The 20,806-nt window shown below is 32.7% G+C and overlaps 1 protein-coding gene and 1 long non-coding RNA gene across 14 annotated transcripts in view; one reads left to right on the plus strand and one right to left on the minus strand.

Moving 5' to 3' along the window:
• Nucleotides 1–6,042, minus strand: part of LOC143264527 (uncharacterized) — a 91,780-nt gene extending 85,738 nt beyond the window's left edge. Inside the window, exons 1-2 of the long non-coding RNA XR_013038267.1 lie at nucleotides 5,192–6,042; nucleotides 4,684–5,109 (exon numbers count right to left, since the gene is read on the minus strand). This is a non-coding gene — a long non-coding RNA (uncharacterized LOC143264527). The remainder of the gene's footprint in view (nucleotides 1–4,683; nucleotides 5,110–5,191) is intronic.
• The window catches only part of LOC100883744 (CUGBP Elav-like family member 1-A), a 1,238,863-nt gene that overhangs the window by 196,727 nt on the left and 1,021,330 nt on the right, over nucleotides 1–20,806 (plus strand). The window lies entirely within an intron of this gene.

The following is a 20,806-nucleotide window of genomic DNA, read 5'->3' on the forward strand; positions in this document are numbered from 1 at the left end:
CTTAAAAGTTTAAATCGTGCAAGTCAAGGGTTAATATAAAAGTTAATGTCAAGTACACGGAAAATATGTAAATCACATATTTAATCATGAAAATTTGCTTCAATAAAAACATAACGAAGTCAAAAAACATGTGGAGTGATACATGTACACCTAAGCGATTTAAGCTTGTACTGTTTTCATTTTTTCTGATTTTGAGAAAATAAGAAAGGCATACCAAAATATAACCTTTAATTTGTGTGATTTAATAAAAATAACAATAACGATATTGTTAGATTCCGATTTATTAATCAGATTACAATGACACTTAGGATCTAGAATTACGCTACGATTCAACTTCTGTCTAAACTTGAGTATAACAGTGTTAAAGTTAAAAGACCATTATGGGGAGCTTCGGAGGCTCTTTTAAGGATTTGGGATTCGGTCTTGGAGATAGTGGGAATGACGAAAAGGACCAATAGGGATTGTCGGATAACGAGGAATCAGGCGTATTATTCAGAGTTAGTGAGTAAGGGTTTAAGGGTCGCATGACTAACTATGTACAGAAAGATGACGAGATTGAGTTTGGAACATAACAATATTGACTATTCTAGAGTGATAAAGATACTGACTAATCTAAAGAAATAAAAATATTGATTAATCTAAAGCGATATCTAACAATATTTTATTGAAATTTATATTACCGATTAGTGTTCAACTTTGTTTTGGGGCTATTTTTTAAAACTTTTATACATAATTAGATAGTATTCGATAAATATAAACGAAAAACAGCGGTTTTGAAGTGTTATTCAGCTACATAATTTATTTAAGAATAGTTAAATACTAATAGTATTAATTAGGCTAAACATTTATTCGTTAGGTTAGTCATATCGAGAATGCGACTAACAATCACAAATCATAAATCAGTTCATATTTTAACAGTGATGTTAACAGTGTAGTGTGACACTTGTTTGTTCGCAGCCATGTTCTTTATTTACATTAGCAGCTGTCTCAAAAATAATTGACTACCTTGTTGTGAAGTCTATTGCTGAGTGCTGTACTCGTAAAAGCTTTTGTAATCATCGAGTTTCATGGCCGATTTCGTAAATTCTAAATTATACATAGACATAAAAGTGTTAATCACGATGAAAAGTTTGTAGGCAAGTATAAGTTACTCTTAATTTGAGTTAAATTTTGATTAAACTTTAACTAAATGAGATTTAATATATGATAGCTAGTGACCGTACACATACTCAAAAATATGGAAGTATAATGATATCCTGCAAAAAACTGCATTAGACGAAGAGGACGACACTGAATTTGCACTTCCACTGTGTTAATATTGACAGTTTTATGATGACAGCTTTATCGCCGAAATAATATTGAACTAATGACATTTTTAATGGATGTTAACCGAACAACAATAAAATTCACTACATTGTAGGCTATACAGGACTCTAAAATCATAAATCTTTAACAACATATCATTTTTGAACCACTGAATTCTAACATTGGAAATCGTCCATATTTATCGAAAAAACTGTAGCCATTTAGATAAAGTTTAATCCCGATTTAATTTCTGAGTAAATTCAAAATGATATTTACAGTGGGTTGTAACATGAAACGTGCTATAGCGTATACCTAGGCGACAAAACCAAAGGGAGAAGAAAGTTATACATACTAAGAAAGCAGACCGGCTTGAACATTGAAAAGTATGTAGGTGTCTCGTGTTTGGGTCGTGATGTACCTCGAACACTTGTTCAGCATACATGTACACGTTACCATGCACGAACACATTGATTTTCGTGCGGACATCAAGCAGTCCAAGTGTACACGTAGCGTTCGCAGTCTTCTCCATAGGTTTGTAGGAACGTGACTATACACGGTTAGCCCCGACGAATTCACAATACAGAAACATCGTTGCTTTTTCCGGTAAGGCCGGAACATTGCCGTCCTTGTGCAGTTCGTGTTATTGGATTTGTTTGAAACTTTTTAAATTCGACCGGCGAATGTGTCTAACGTGGAACGTGCCGGGACATCGGAGACAATTTTTGAAGTGCGCTTCAGCACGATCGTCGCGAATACTTCTTGAAATGTTTACGACACTCGTACAGCTGGTTCGTTGCTCTTATTTTCGGTGGGAATCGGTCGTATGGAGAGTGTTTTGTATTGTGTGAAGATGAATTCACGTGTGACTTTGACACACAGATATAACATAAAAAGGACAGCGAAAGGAAATGACCAATTTTGAAATTGAACAAAGAGCTTCAAAAATTCCTTCGCAGTATGAATCTTTTCGTGATTCATAAGAGTGCTATTTCTGTCACTTGCTTGGATAAATATTGAACGTTTCAAATTTTTTGTTATCGATACGTCCTGTATATAAAATATGAACCTGGACCGTCAAATAACAAAAAATTTACAAATATCTCATTATAAAGGTATAAGAATAAAGTGAAATACAAAAGCTACGTTAATGCGATTTCTTTCAGTTTAAAAAAAAGGATAGTACAAAACGAATTAATTATGAGACTTAACATTGCATGTACATGTTAAACAAAATCCCAATGAAATTGAATCTGTAATGAGCTCAGTACCACATTGATACTGAACCTGTATAACAAGTCAAGCAATACGTACTTTGAAATGCGCGTGTAGATATATTCTTTACAATTTTTGTTATTATCTTGTAATTAATCATTTGTACATTTTTTTACATGATATTTCACCTTATTTTTACTTGTAGAACACATAAGTGAAACCTACACGCGGAGAAACATAATGCACTACCTATACATACAAGCTATTCCATATACATAAATATAAGCGTCTGAATTATGCCTTCTTCAGTTGCAATAGTACAAAAATACAATAGATCAAAGTTATTATACTTCACTGATAAATATGCTACAAAGATCAGTTATTTTATACATAATCAAAGGACATTTTAGAGTCATGTGATTTTAATGCCACCTGTGATATACAAGATACGCGAGATATATCTGTCAAGAGACATCACCAAGATGTTTCACGCGAATTTTAATGAAATTTTCATATGTGGTATCTTTTTGAAAATTATTTGACACGTATTTTTTTATACCTGCTGACATGCATGTTGAGGAGGTGAAAATAGTCGTCAAAGTTCGAGGTTGAAAACACATTTTCTTTAATATCTCGAAAACTAAATGGTGTAGAAGGGTGCATTTTTTTTTAATTGTGTATTTTTGAGCAAGGAATTTAGTTGATTATGAAAATTTCGGGAGAAATTATTTATTTAAATGATATATTAAAAAATTGAATTCTTTTTTCGATTTTTTATCCTAAATGCAGTTTGATTTTTATGCAGATTTATGTACGTAAAATGTGGATCAAAATGGGGGATACGTATTTTTGAAATTTTTTTATTGCAATTTAGCAATAATTATTACATGTACAATTTTCTCCTAGTTTTTACGCAAAAAAATGTCGAGATTTGTTTTCGAAGAGGGTGAGCCCTTTTTATACAATTGTAATACGGTTATTTACCACGTTTTTAATAATTGAACAATATTACATATTTATTGATCCATTGGTAGAAGGTCCAGTGGGCAGGTAATCCACCGCGGTACTAGTCGTCACTGTACGGAACGTAGGTTTCTATAGCCAATGAAACTTTTAGCCAAAGGTATAAGTTTGGCTATTTAACTTTTAATAATTTGAACCAAAATATTTCTGGCTTAAATGAATTGAAAGCTTTGAAAGCTGCTAATTTTATTATAGTCTTAAGGGTAATGCAGTAATCGAAGTATAAAAATATTACAGGTTCCTAAAGATACGACCGGATTTATACAGCCATTAGATATGTTCGGTTTTAGAATGCGGAAGAATTTTGCACACTGCACTAAGGTAATAATTCTATTAAATTTGGATATGACTTTACATTCAAAAAATGTTGTAATTAAATTACAATCTCTAATACATAACAAACATTCGTTGCCAATAAATATAGAAAAATTTATTCCGATATGCCTGGTTCCGTTATGACTTTGTCAACGTCATACTTCATGAATTTAATAACCCTTAATACATGTTGATTGTATCTGTACAGCGACGACGAGCACCGCGGCCGATATACAGGGTGTCTCACAACTCGTGTAGGTCCCTGAAATGGGGGGTAGCTGACGTGATTCTAAGCAAGATTTCCCTTTGCAAAAATAGGGTTTGAAGCGTCGTTTTTGAGTTATTAATGAAAAACACGGACTAATCAGAGCGCCGCGCCGGGATTACGCGCGCCGAGAAGCGGGAGCGAAAGCTTTGAGCCAGTCGCCGGAGTACGAGCGCGATCAAATGAGTTTTCCTCGGAACTGTCTTAACGTCTAATAAGAAGTCTTTACATCGAAACTCAGTTAAATAACGAACAGAATAATTAAAAGTAATGTTCATTTATTCATTCCTCATGAAGGAGGATCGGAATTAGTTATGCGTAATTGACCTAAAGTATGCAAATGGAATTTATTGAATACTGCAATTCGTTATCGACCAGGAATATGACATTAAATATCGAAATTTTTTTGTTTTATTTCCGACAATAATATTGGCCAACGAATTTATGTATTTTAATAGGAAATACTTATTCTATTTGTGATAAAAAAGAGTTTCAATGTGAGATCTAACACATGTATTAACGTCTCTACTAATTTGTAGGAAATTTATTAAAATAGGACTCACCCATTCTTTGAAAATAATCCTGTTTGTTAATAATCCGAGAGTGAAAGTGATGGGGTAATTACCACTGGGTCGTCCTGCCGATGTTGACCTGTCGCAGACATTGGCACCTTATAACACAGCTGGTAGCACTCACAGGTCACTGCACTGTCCTTATTTCAAAACACTTTTGTTTTCACTTTCACTTTCTGGAGAATCCCTGGTAAAAGGTATTGTCCCTTTCGATGCCTCCGAGGCTGTCCGAAAGGGGCCGTTTATTTTAATATTGTCCTGGATTGCTCCTGCGATTAATAATAATTTCCCCAGATCCATGTTAAAAATTGCGGACGCTGTGAAAAGTCCTCAGAATTTAGATTATGCGGCCGTATAAACTTATACGGGTGCATCTCGTTCTCTTGAAGAATTCGATGTACCGCGGAGCGATGCATACTGAAATAAAATACAGAAATGTATTAATAAATGAAGAAGGATACTTTAATATTAACATTTAAATACTATTAACATTACTTACCCTAAACGGCGAGCGACGTCTCGTATGCTTAGCGTTCCATCTTCATGGAACTCTTCGTGTACCTCGCGTTCCTTTTGCACTCGACGTAAGTATAAAAAATATTGTAAAATTCTGCATTAGTCCTTTGCAGAGACATTTCGATGGTTACTGTCCGGCAGCTCTCACGAAAATGCTCACGGGTCAAACATAGTTTTCTTTCCAAAAAGCACTCTGTCTTTACCCACCCCATGGCTAGATACTTTAACAAAAGTGTGCACTTTGTTTGAAGAACTTCTCCGAATCTGATTGCCATTTTTGAACGTCCCTACGGGTTTTTCTAAACAATCAATTCTACGACAGCCGATAGCTGTGAGATTCGAATTCACCAGGATTACCCATTGTCCCGTTTAGGCTTGACCGTGCAATAAATTGTACGAAGGCAAACTAACGAGAAGCTAATTACCCTCGATGACCTTTTTTACCAGACATTGGTAAATGGCTCGACTGGTTCGAAGCTTTCGTTTCCGCTTCTCGGCGCGCGTAATCGCGGCGCTCTGATTGGTCTGTGTTTTTCGTTAATAACTCAAAAACAACGCTTCAAACCCTATTTTTGCTAAAGGAGATCTTGCTTTGAATCACGTCAGCTACCCCCCATTTCAGGGACCTACACGAGTTGTGAGACACCCTGTATGTATAGAAATAAAGGTGAAAATTCTTATTAGGAACTGAGATGTTTTGTAGGATAGAGATTATTTAGTAAGACGTTCTTTATCGCGTAGAAATACTTTATTGCAAAAACTCCGAGACACCCGTGCTTACGCCGTTACATTGAAAAAGGTACTGACCTCTCGCCCGCTTTCTTACGGGCTTTTATAGCCCTATTGCCAAGGCGGCAAAGCTATAGGAAAGCCTGGGCAAAAACGAGCGGGAAAACTAGCGTCGCGTCGCCAAAAACCGGGAAAAACCCTGGCTGCACAAGTGGCCACCAAATGTGGGCCCGCTTGCGCTTTCACTCGAAGAAATCTCCGAGCTTATACCTACGCTTTCTCTATATTTCAATGATAGCGACGAGGCCGCTATAGTTTCTTTGAGAAAAAAGTGAAACCATTAAGCAATCCTTAAACACTAGATACGGGAGGAAAAATTGTTTGCTACTTTCAGAAAAGATATTGTAGTAAATAAGTACAAAATGGAATCAACGCTATTTATATGTACTTTCAAAAGATAACGAAGAAAATTCGTATTTTGCTTAATTTTGTACGTTATGTTTATTAACCTTGAAAGTGGTTAAAAATTAAAATGTAAATCGATTTAATTATTTGTTCTTTTCTCCATTTTTGTTATTAGTGTTGCTTATTTGTTATTCACAATATTATACTCACAAAAAAAGTTAATATGCAATAGAATGTATCCTTGAAAAGTATATTCTCAGCGAATTAGATCTGCTGACTAGTGACTTAATTTTATAAAATAAGAAATTAAAAAACAGAAATATATACATATATATATTAACCTCTACGGAATATTTACCCCTCAAAAAAGGCAAATAACTGATGTATGTCAATGTCATCTAAAAACCCGTTAAAATTAAAAGGTTATAATTTCTAGGTTATTATGTTTCTCTCATAAGTAAGAACTGTTAAATCAATGTATACCAAAAATGAATTATAAAGAACCCTTGAGTACTTATAACATGGAGACAAGACCCTGTAAGACTATATATTAATGTCAATCTTTTTCATGTACAATTTTTTCGAGAAATTGTAGCGTTTAGCTATATGTCTGCTTTTAAGTTATTCCGTATGTCGTTGTTTGAAGTGTTATGAAATAAACCTGAAATCGGATTTATGATTTAATCCGTGAGAATACATGTGGTCCCATCATAACTGATAGTTCAGACAAATAAATAGAATCGATTTGACATCGTGATGTTTACAAACATGTAATACGAGTATGAATTGATTTCACGATACGTTGTGCAATTATAAGCTAAAACTATAAATTGATTCTGATGTCTGTGTATTTGTATAACTAGGAGATTACATTTTCTGTTATAAATTCAGAACTTTGTACGTCACTTCATTCTTTTACATTGTGATTTATATGATTATCCATTTTTGTAATTTCCTTTCCAATAATACAGTTCTTATCGTCGTAACTTTGTTTAACAAAAAAAAAAAGAGATATTTGTACACAGAGTCGTTAGTATAAAAATTATCAATCAATATTATATGTATGTATATGTGGACTATGTTCAACTTTGTGTTTAGTAATTAAAATTGGTAATTCTTGTTATTTGCAGAAAAAGTTCAGTGATGTGATCAGAACAAAAGAACCGTGGACTTGGAACAATGAGAATGTTATCCCAGATATTTTCTGTGAAACTCGTATTTTTTAATAACTATTTACAATTTACAATAGTTTTCAACATTAGAATAGTTATAGTAGTATTTTCTTCCAGGAATACTTACTTGCGCAGTAACGTAAATCAAAACACGAATAATCTGCAAAGTTCACCTCATTATCAGGCTAAGTGACTTTTGTCGTATTACCAAGCACTTGGTTCGCCAGATACCAAGCATTTCAGGGCTTAGTGGCAGAATTGCAGGTTTAAAAGGCGTAAAAAAGCAAGAAAACTTTTTGTCAACGAATAATTTAATAATTTAATTGTTGTTTAGTTTCCATTGTTCTAACATCATCTTGATTTCTTTCAGAAAATTTATTCACAATTAGAATTACTTACAAAAACCTTTACATTTAAAAAATGGGTATGCATATAATTACTAGTAATTGTTTTCATTGACAAAATTTAATTTGCAACATTTGCACAAATTTCTATACTTAAATGTATATGTATATAGATAACCATTTTCAATATTTTTGTCGTAGCAAAAGAAATGTTTTTTCATGAATTTATTCAAGTAAAATAGAAAAGTTATATAAATTAAAATTTTTTAAACTCGAAGCGTATTACATACATATATTTAAATTGAGATAATAATAAATTTTATTCGATTAAAAAAATAGATTCCGAACAAAATTCATAAGTATAACTTGTTTTTATGAAAGTAAAGAAAAATTGATAAAGTTTTAAGAGCTTCATTTTGTCCACAAAAATATGACAAAATAAAAACTTAAGCTTTAGAACAAAATTACAAAAATTAAAATCGAAAAGTTACCGATTTAGCATAAAATATTTAGCAGAATATTTACATTGATATTTTGTAGAATTACTTAATGTTTTTTTTATAATAATAACCTATATGTTATCTTTATTTTAACTGAAGTTTAACCCTTGTTGTTGAAGTCGATATTAGATTTAAACTAATTCGTATATTCGTATATTTTAATCGTAACGACTATAATTTAAATTTTGTAAGTTTCATATTCGATATTTTAGTACACTTAAACCTGTCGTGACATCGTAGTTAAAATCTAAATGTCGAAGAATTCATATTTTCTAAATAAATGTAACGTAATAAAATGATCCATTAATCATTGTATTAACTTTTCCATTAAAATATAAACAGAATGGAAAAGAATGAAACAAAATAAAATCAGTGAAATCCCTGAGACTCCACCTCGGCACTGTAGAGTTTAAAAGAACCCATGAATTCTCATATTAAATTCATGTACAGCGTCTTTCGAAATCGTGCTTGAACTGCGGAAAAACTAAGACTACACATATATAGCAGTATTCCTCAAGAGGTTAACTTTTCGAAATTGTAGCGTCCAAATCGCCGATTCCTTCTTCAATAAATGAGCTTTTTAATTTCGCTACTTTTTGTCGTGTACGACTGGTAACGGAAAAGTCGGACCGTAAAAAGCAAGCAACAGGAGGTTCAGATGCAGGCTCGGATAAAAACGTAGCTACAATTGAGCAATCTCATGATTGGAGACCTTCCGTGAGAGAGGCTGCATAAGGTCTCCTTGGCCATGTCACGGTTGTTCGCCGTCCTACGAGATAAATCCGTCCAATCCTCTAAGGAGTACCGGTTCGCTGTTTATTCGGCGCTTTTTCGTTGATTTTGTGAACGAATCGACCGCCAGCTTCTCTTCCAGTATCAGACGATTTCACTTCGGTTACCCTCTGTAAACTTGGCCCCGCTATATTGATTAACGTTCGGCGCCGTATTGTATCGCAGTTAAATCCCGCCTCCCAGAAGATCCAGTATCTACGATAACGCCTTAAAAGCCGCTATATCTCAATTTTACTACCCTTTATCTTGGAATTTCGTAATAACCGGATAGTAGCTGCTGGTTTGGAATGTAAGCTTGAGAACTTCCAGTGGTTTTATCAACGATTATTCGTACGTTTTCGGTAATTTGATCTGAAATAGGGATGATCAAGTTTATCCTACTAGGAATGTTACACAGATGAAATACGCCAAAATATTTCACATATATAGGATGTCTCACGATCAGTGTTGTCAGAGAAAAATAGGATGAAATTGTAAGGAAAATTTCATCGTCATTTTTTATACATAATATAATTGTGAAAGGTATTTTACCTTAAATTTTTCAATATCATACTAAGATTTTCTTTGTTATTTGTTAGATGAAATATGATATTTTTGTTCCGGTACAATAAAAGCACAGAATAGTACCAGTTTAGCAGATGTTTTATTTGAGGCAATAAAAAACAAGGACAACAAATTTCTAAAATACATAAAAATTAAGACTTTAATTCAGTATGATCTTGGAGAATTGCAAATAAATAATTTCTATTTCACCTTAATAGTTTACATAAAAAATGAATACAAAAATTTTGAAACTTGTTTGTTTTCTCCTCTTTCTTCGTAACTGCATTAAACGGTAATTGTTGTGAATAACTGTATTGATCACAAAACAGAGACTATTATTCTATGTAATATTATAATGTGGTGGTAAATCTACCGAACTAGCAAATGTATTTCAAATTCCTAAGTTCAATTTCTTTTTGTACTTGTCAGCTAAGGAATTCTGTAATTTTCTAAATACTGAGAACGAAGAAATTGTAAGAACAACAAATTTCGTTATTATCCCTTGTTAAATCGTGATTTTTATTTGAACTTTTTCATTGTGATTTTATTCATTTATTTATCTAGATAGGTGAAATAAATTGTACAATACAAATAATAATGAACTCTGCTGGTTCAATAATCGCATTACAGGAAGTTTATAATGAGTTCTTATAAAAGTCCAAAAACTCATGGATGGTGTTAGATATTGTATACAGGGAAACGGAATTTATTATTCGCATAATAAATCTTTTAATCGAAACAACTCTGCTCCATGCCGTCATTCTAGGAAGCCCAGTTATTTTTAATTTACGAAGACTTGTTTTACATAGTTTCAAAATTATTAATTACAATTTGTATTTCATTTTTTAGAGTTTTCCGTGTAGTACAATTCTAATATACAGAAGGAAGACCAACAAAGGAGTATTGTGAACGGGTTGACCGTGATTGGATGAACTGTATATTAAAGTGCCAAAAATAACAGATGAGGGGAATGGGGAATAATTGATCAGAAGCGATACATGATTACAGAAGTGTTATTATTAACACAAAAATACCGTCGTCAATGTGTCAACATTGTAAAAAATTGTGTCAAAGATCATTACGTTGGAAGTGGGCAGGTTAGCAGTAACTTTTAACGAGTTTGTATTTTATATGACTAGATTTTCAATTTATTGAATTACACTGATTATGTGTTAAATTCTATTCAACAACTTCGAACTCTGACCTTGATACTAGCTCGCGCCGAACTCTATTCAGCAAATCTGAAATCAGTGAAAATTAACTGATTGTTGGTGAATAGTTACTATTTCAGTAAGCTATTAGTACACCGCTACAAAACAATGAATAATAACTAGTTAACCCCTTAACCCATTGACTGCCAGATATATTTAGAGCGTCTTGCCCTGGGTGCCAAGGTTTTATTTTGAAGAATACATGAAATTTTACAAAATATAATTATATTAAGTTACTGATATAATATTGTAATAGCATTTACAGTAATTTTTATTGAAAAAAAAACACTACGAGATAACTCGTAGCTGGCGTCACTGAATAAAATTCCTGTGCTGGTTGCCACTTACGAGCCACGCACTATTGTCACGCACTACGAGATATCTCGTAGCTGGCAGTTTTGATACACACGCTTACTACGAGATATCTCGCAGCTGGCAGTCAATGGGTTAACCTACGATTCACGTTCGAGAATTTCGGACCCGAAACGTAAACAAATTCGCGCAACCTTCGAGCCATTCGCACGACTTGTGTAATACGCTGATCGAGCCTATTATCTCTTCGTATAAAAAAATAAATAACGGGAAGAAACAATGTTACGTCGACTATAGGATCAACATAGCCGAATTTCTACTGAAGAATATGCCAAAACCGAATTATAGAGAACGAGGCGGATTATCTTCCGGAGATGCGCCAGAGAGACTGCACACGAAGCATTGGGCTCATTTTCCAAAGCACATTGATCCAACAGCATCCAAAATAAGACCGTCAAAATCTTGTAGAGTTTGTCAAAAAAATAAAAAACGTAGAGAAACAACGTTGGAGTGTAAGAAGTGCAAAGTTTCTTTACATCTACCAGAATGCTTCGAATTATATCACACCATTGCAGATTATTAATTTTGTATTACTGATTTTTGTATAAATAAACTTTTTGTAGTACTTGCATCTACCACAATTATTGCATCAGGCTGTAATTACATATCAAATATTCCACAAATGTTTATAACTTTAAGAGGGCGCCACCGCTAATATTTATATTTGACACGATCATCGTACTACGGGCTATGCCCGTAATATTCACTTTTGGCCCGATCATCGTACACGGGCTATGCTCGTAGTTGTAGGTTAAAGGGTTAAATTAGTGAAACAAATTAATCAGTGATTTGATCTGTAAAAGTTTTATTGATTCTATCAGCAGAACCGATCGAGTTTAATAATTGTTAATTAGTGCTGTTTAATTACCAAATTAATGAGTTGAATTGAGGGTATTCTAATAACCTCATATAGAAAGTTTTATATATTTTTTTGCGTTTTGCTTTATTGCTTAAAGAATTTTGAAACAACAAATCACGCCAATCATCGATGTTTATACGTGAAATGAAGTTTTATAACAAATGTCAAATATAATTACTCACAAATGCCTTATTGTATTTGTGGCGGTTTCACTCCCACGCTCATCGCCAGTAGACGGCGCATAGAATTCTAGAGCCTTCCTGTTCATATATACATATAGTTCCTGTCCATCCCTTCCATACATCCTCGCGTCTAAGGCAAGGGCCTGCTAGAACGCCTTACTGACTAAGTTTCCATCGAGGGTTCAAATCGGGTCAGAGTCGGGCTAGAGTCGGGTTTGAGTCGCGGGTTGGAGTTGCGGCAGTGTTGAACATTACCAACTGCACAAAGTCAACTACCATATTCTGACATGTAAAGCTGAGCAATATTAATTTTACAATATCAAAATAACATACAAAAATTATTTCTCAGATTACAAGATCACCGACAAAAAGTAATAATAACCTCTTCTACACCGATTAATACAGCACGTGATACACAATGCAATTTGGATTTGTTATGTTGGCAACACGAACTCGACTCTTGTCGTTTCCACCGAACCTCAATTGAACGCTACCCTAAAATTTTGTAGAGTAGAGTTCAACTAAACCTTTGGTGTTTCCACCGTAAAAGCGCACACCCCAACCCGACTCTAACCCGACTCTGACCCGATTTGAACCCTCGATGGAAACGTAGTCACTGATGAGTCCACTAGCAGGTCCTGGACGAAACGTTCTCCCTCTTCTTTACTTTTCCTAGCTCCCTACTTTAGCTAGACGAACCGCCAAATATTAAATATTATATGTCAAGTTACTAATACATTAATACATTAATATATTAAGTTTAATATATATATATGAAAAATATGTAATACACGTAATACATTAATGTGTTAAGTTACTTCTTAGGCATTTAGTTTCGAATAACTTAATGAGGCTGTTTCAGATGAAATACCAACTGGATTTACTAAGTTTTCTCAAACAATAAATAATCTCGTAAAAAGCATTCCGCAGACGAACTGAAGAAGGTTAAAATTGTGTGCAAATATTTTCAACTGTATTATCTGTATAACTGTAGTATCGAAATGTATCGCATTACCTAAGTTAGTCGATCTATGTATCCCTAAACATTTTTCGTATTTTAATATTACTCAGTACATGTAATATTTTCAAAGTTCTTCATACCTTCCAGCGTGTTAACAATACGTCTGTATTCTCGTACATCTAACAGTAAAATACTTATCTAATATTCACAATATGACTATTAAACTTGTGTTTATTAGTGTGATGCATAGAATAAAAGTTTATTAGTAGTTGGTCTACAAACCAGATGTCTCACGCAAATTCGAATGTGCGTTTAAAATTTGGAGTACTTACTGTAAACAATACTGTATTGGTTAAACGACAATAAGATGTAGCAATTTTAAAGTCGTTCCAAGCGATTAAATGTATCTGAAACTATGGAAAACAATACCAAACACAATTATTATATTGATTTGACGACTGACGTCAATAATGATGAAGTATTGTCATTGACGATGAATTATAAAGCTTTTAACGTGGTTCCAATCGATTCTATGTATTAAAAATTATCGACATTGATGGCGATAGGTTCCTATCGTTAAGTTAACAGCAAAATCTATACAGCAAGTTTAGGATATCTCACGAGTTTACTCTCAAAATTTCAAATCAGAAGAACCAAAACTACGGCCTATAGCGCGGTATAAACAAACAAACGAAAGAATTGCATATCAAATCGTTGCGATAAGACAATATTTGAAAGTTGTGCTTTGAGTTAACTATATAATCATTAACTATATAATTTTGATCGTGAGCAATCAATATAAATGATTGACATTTGTTTCATTACCAGTAACCATTATCGATAACGGTAATTTAGTATGGCTACCAATAACCGTTAATGATGACCTTAATTTTACTTTAGTTACTAATTAACGGAATATTAGTTTGATAAAATTAAATATAAATTATTAAATAGATTAAAAAGGGAAAAAAAGGCAAAAAAAGAATTTGTTTATTTTTTTCAACATTTTATAACAAATGAACGGAATTAAAACAAATATTTTAAAATAGCCTAATCTTTTATGAATAAAACAAAAAAGATTGAGTTAAATCGGTTGAGTAGTTTCTGAGAAAAAAAAAATCGTAAGTGAAACTCATTTTCACCAAAATAGGAAAAAGTTGGAAACTTTGAAGGCTTATTATTCCTTAACAAATTCGAAACCGGCAAAATGATGACTTAACTCCTTCCCCCTCCTAATTTCGTATGGACTACAACATACTTTAATTAGAGCAAACTCGTAGACGGTGAGTGATCGATTTGATGTGGAGTGACCCATTTATGTTCGTTTACTAAAATATATCTGCTTCATATATAATCTGTTGTATGTCAATATTAATTATCAGTGGCATCAATAAAAATTCATCAGAAAAGTATGTAACCTGAGAAAATGTTCCCATCAATAGAAGGTGCCGTTAAAAATTGCTTTATCGATAGCTGTCCATTACCAAAATAAAATTCGGGTCAACGATAATGGCTGTTAGTCTTGGGGAAAAAATCGGTCATTTATATTGATTATTGGTAACAGAAATTAAATTTCTGTCATGAATAGTGCTTACTGGAAGTCGGACAAAATTTAGATCATTCATAATTAATAATCGTAACCATTCTGAACAATTAAATATTAATCTCTCTAATTATTTCATTTTTGAAAAATTTCTTTGAGGTTTAATGATAATTGACTTTTATTTAAATAGAAATTAATTATTTCTCAACATCTTTCATCAACAAAATTTTGTATATAAATAATATGTTGGATTTCCAGTTAAAAATCATTTTTGCTTGTCAAATACTTACAAATTTAGTATGAACATTACAACAGATTTTACTGTTTTAGTAATTGTAATTCAAGTTATAGGTGAGATTACCGTTTAATATTTGATCCTCGAACTGCTATCTCGAAATCAATTACACAAAAGAAACAATATTTTAACAAAAATTCAATGAATGTTTATGCACAAAACTCAATCATATGCTCATGTGTGCAGTTTTCTCAATATAATAGCAAAGGCATAAATTGTCTTTTTTATGCTGACCGTTTGCAATGTTCATGCTGAAGCGTTGAAGGTAATAATTTTAATAGCATGTAAGATAAGAACAAAAGAGCAAAGTCACGTACATGGTTTTTACAATTTGAAGAATTTGATTCGCTGATCTTCAGACATAGCACTCGCCATGGTTCACCGTATTAATCTTTATGTCGGAAATAGCATAGCTGAATTGTAATTTCTTGTTCAAAATCAATTTCTGTGCTTTAAATGTGAGAATTTTACCAAGTACGTACAAGGGGATTCAGTTTATTACCGCCAAATTTTATTAACATATTCTATTTGTAAAAATAATACAAGAATGTTATGTTAACATAGGGTGTTAAATATTTTATTAGAAAGTAATAACAAAAATACCAAAAAATAATGAATGGTTACTATATCACATACAAGGTATTCCAGTTTTGTCCGTATAACTTTACTAGTATAATTTATAAAGAATATTGAAAAAAGATATTTATATGGACATAGGCTCTTAAATTCATGATTAGAAATTATTAAAAGATATATGACAATCTACAATTGTTCGTATGTTGTATGAAAGAAAAAATCGTCCATTATCATTTCGTATGTTCTTCAGAATGTGTTAACAAAGCAGTTAAGAGCCTATGTGTATACAACATTTTTTAATCATTTTTATTTATAAAATATGTTGCTAAAGTTCTACGTACAAAACTGGGACACACTCTGTGTGGCATCGACAAAAACAGCAATCGATCATGTTACACTTTGGTTATAACTTGTTAATAAAATATTTAAAGCCCAATATCATTTAAATAAAGTATTTAAAATTCTATGTATTTAAAACGTGTTTTGTTATTATTACTTACAGAATATGTTGATAAAGTTTATGGTCAAAAAATAGGACTCCCTAAACTTCTAGTACAACCATAAGATGGATAAATGAATAGATGCATTACAAAATTTTATAACGCCTTGATATTCAGTCAGAAACGAACTGAAATTTAATACTCACAGCAATGTTATGACAGTTAAATGCGATTAATGTAAAACATCATTATCGTAAACATTTCCTCAGCGTAGACCATTTTTATCAAGACAGTAACAGAATAATTACAATATACATTATAATTGTAATTCATAAAACCTTGTAGATTTGCCATAGTATAGTCAACCATCAAAAAAATTATTTATTGCGAGCATACTATATGTATCAGAATGTGGTCAATTTTTTTTATGAAGAACAATTTAATTTTTTTAACAATTCTTTCCATCTTTAATCGATCCGAAGTTAGCGTATCAAGGCTTAAATTTTGAGTATGTTTATTTTTACAGACAATCATTTACATAGACAGGGTGAAAACCACCCCTAGAAATATATCAAGAAATGAATTTCATACATAACACAAGATAACATACAGATTTTCAGTTTTTCTACATACTAAAGCGCTATATATAGTAGATTACAATATAGATCTATAGTTTTAATATACCAATTATTGTTATGCTGTATTTTCATGGCTTCATATTACAAGGAAGTTTTAATTACCTTTTTTTTTTGAAAGTATAGTTTGCTAGAAATCCTACCGTATTAATTCATTATTATTATATACATACAGGGTTTGTCCAATAAGTATCCGGATTGATGTCCTAAAATGAAGTGCGTTGAAGATATACGTACATTGAGTTAATAATCTTCAAAGTATGCCCCTCTTGCATCAATACATCGTTGCCAGCGGGTTTTCCATTGTTTATACGCTTCCTGGAAGTCGGCAAGCGTAAGACTGTTCAGGCACTCCGTCGAAGCCGCTTGAACCGCCTCAATCGTCCCGAAACGATGTCCTTTAAGGCTTCTTTTAATGCGAGGGAACAGAAAAAAATCAGAGGGTGCCATATCTGGACTGTAGGGTGGTTGGGGTAGTGTTGTGATGTTATGCTTCGTCAGTATCTGTCTCACAATTAACGACGTGTGACTTGGCGCGTTGTCGTGATGGAGCATCCAGGAATTCGCGATCTCCCTTCGTACGCGGCGTACTTTAAGTCTCAAACGTTCGAGCACTTCTGCGTAAAATTAGCCATTCACTGTTTGTCCAGCAGGCACAAACTCCTTGTGGATAACACCTTTTGCGTCAAAGAAGACAATAAGCATCGATTTTATCCTTGACTTGCTCATGCGAGCCTTTTTCGGTCGAGGAAAGCCGCTTGTGTGCCACTCAGCACTTTGCATTTTTGACTCCGGATCGTATTCAAAAATCCATGTTTCGTCACCGGTAATCACTCTGTCTAAAAGATTTGAATCCCTCTCCAAACATTCTAAAAGTTCACGAGAAATCGTCACACGGCGTTCTTTCTGTTCCTCTGTTAAAACCTTCGGAACCAATTTAGCGCACACTTTTCGCATTTGCAAATCCTCGGTTACGATAGAATGAATAGTGGATTTCGTTAAATTTAATTCCTGTGCAATTAAACGAATGCTTAAACGGCGATCGGAATTCAAAATTTCCCGTACTTTGTCGACATTCGTATCGGATCGGGACGACGACGGTCGTCCAACGCGTTGCTCGTCTTCAACGTCTTCACGGCCATCTTTGAAATTTTTGTGCCACTCAAAAACACTCGTTCTGGACATGGAATCATCCTTGTAGGCCTGACGAATCATATTAAATGTCTCCGTAGCAGATTTATTTAGCTTAACGCAAAATTTAATCGCACAACACTGCTCGATGTTTCGTTGCATTTTGATTCTCGACGCGAACGTTAAATACGCTTCCACTTCAAGCACGGTATAAACGAAACAAATGGTGGAAAACAAATGAACCTAGATTTTTATTATACATAACAACTTTCCGCATCGATCTAGCTAATAGAGATTGCTCCCTGACCTACCAAACTAGCAGAAAAAAATCAGTCCGGATACTTATTGGACAAACCCTGTATATACAATGTATTACAATATACGAGTATTTTATTATTAATCAATGTATTACCACATTAATATTTTGTGTTATTTATCTGGTATTCAGTTAACTCCAACACGATATTGATATCAAGCACATTAATAAATGATGTCTCATAATAATAATAATGAAAATGATAACAACTTTTTATACAAAATTTATTGAATCGTGCAATTAATTGAATTGTTTGACAGTTATCGTTCAATTGTGTTGAGATGAAAAATGAAATTGCCTCGGAGTATCAAACAGAATTTCTATTAATTTAATTTTCTCGTTTAACCATATCAGTGAACATATTTTTAATTGGAAAACCATTCGGGTTTCCATGTATTTCGAGCAAACGTTTTCCTCTTTTTGAAGCTCAATAATTGATCATGACCTATAGCAATTATTTCTCATGTATTTGCAATGTGTCCAGTCATATATAAACTTTACCAACAAATATCGAGTAAATTAAACTTAGGTGACTTTAAAAAACATATCAAGTGCAAATTAAATACTGAAACAGTAAACTCTTTTTTAAACTTTGCAGTAATGAAGCTAAGCAAACAAATAAACGAGAAATTATGTAATTTTCTTTAGGACTCATGCCTTTTTTTATCTCGTTTCTTATGTATTGTTTATGTTTCATAATACGATTTGTAACATAATTTTCTAGGTTAAATTTTTTTTTTTGTTAAATTATACATCTTAGATACATTTATAATTTCTTTATTTCGGCATATTTTTGAATAAATCAATTGAAGTGGTGCAATGAATATAAAATCATGTAAAATTATATGCTGCGATCGTAGATATGACAAAAGCTATTAATTTTATTACAGTTACATTGGTTCATTGTTAATAATCTTGATAGGTTTATTTCTAATCATACATTAATTCGCTAAAAGGAAATATTTGAATCTATTGTTAAACTTTTATTTAATAAGCTGGTTCCTTTATACGTTGCCTTTCTGTGGAAATGGGATCTTTTCAAACACCTGAAACATATAATGATACGCAGATTTCGAGATACCTAAGTAAATAAGACATAATACTTATTTTTTAACATTTTGCCACTAGCTTCCTTTTTCACTTGACTCTCGGCGTATCTTACATTTACTGGTACCCACTTGTACTGCTTTTTCTTTTGCAATTTGATCAGTTTCATTTTATCAGAATTCGCAGGGAAGTTGAATGTATTGATTTATCCTTTTTATTGAAAAATTTTTATCAAATTAAAATTTGGAGATACGATACGATTCATTCAGGGTATTATCAGCTAAAATATTAAAGTTTCCTAGCTTCGTGATTATTATCCATTGCTTAACTGTGTCCATTAATGAATTAAGTTACCGATGAATAGACTTCATTAAACTTTGCGACCCCGTTTCAAATAGGGTACCAACTAATTTTCCTAGTGATTATGACTGTTGTAATAGTGACCCCCTTTCCTGGTATCATCGCAATACCATTCCTTGCGCTTTAGCTAAATAAAAAATGCCAGTCATCATTACTACGGTTTAGCTTTACGTATCATGCTACTCGTAACAACAATGTACAGTAAGATTTATCACCTTCGTAAATGCTTCCGAGTTCTCTTTTGTTCGCATTACTTTTATCATAAAAGAGCTTTGATATTTCCTTCAGTGTTTAATTTTCGGCAAATTCGATTTACAGTGAGTCACATGAATATTTGTACTCTCTTAATTATTGACTGCACGCTCATAATACTGTTTCGGAATAAATGTTGTGAAGCGCTAATTAACGGGAGTGTACAGTCAGTGAAATTTCCATAATTCCATTATAAATTTTACGTATTCTTTATTGTTATTGATTAATATTTTCATTGTTACCGACTGAGGTAATGAGATATTGAACTCTTATTTGAGTTTCACTCGTTTTCCTTTATTGGTATCTCATTATCCTTTTATTATTGTAATGTTTGTCGTTGCACTGCAGATTCAAATGAAATTGCTATAATTTCAGTCCTTTTCTTTGTCTCATTTAACTGTGTAAGTCTGTGTGTAGTATGAAAAAGTATTGATTTTGAAAAGAAAGTTGTTGAACAAGGAGAAAAAGACTAAAGTAACTGCTTATGAAGATGTAGGGCTTCCCAACAGAAAAATGGCCACAAACATATAAAGATCAGCGTGAAAAACAATTTTATTCAATTAGTGATTCATATGGAAAGAATTGTCTTCGGAGCGGAAATAAGAAATTTACAGAAAAAGATACATCGTTAATTTTTCGAGCGACAACAAATAAAAATTGGTTAAATACAAGCATTTAAATGTATCTGATACAAAAAGACATGTACAATAAATTATACAAGTTAGTAAATATTTTGTGTGGACAAAAAATATCTCGAAACCTTTGATGCTTCGCCATGAAAGAACAAGATTCGCATTTGCAAAATGTCATTTGATTTGGGGTGCAGTAATTTTTTCAAACTTTTTTTCAGGTTTTGTTTCACGAGTACCAGTTAATTTTCAAAAAATAAAAAAGTGAGTGTAGTATTCTATAAATGAAAAGTTGGTACACTGT

The sequence above is a fragment of the Megachile rotundata genome, chromosome 5 (genome assembly GCF_050947335.1).
Source record: "Megachile rotundata isolate GNS110a chromosome 5, iyMegRotu1, whole genome shotgun sequence".
Taxonomy (NCBI): Eukaryota; Metazoa; Arthropoda; class Insecta; order Hymenoptera; family Megachilidae; genus Megachile; species Megachile rotundata.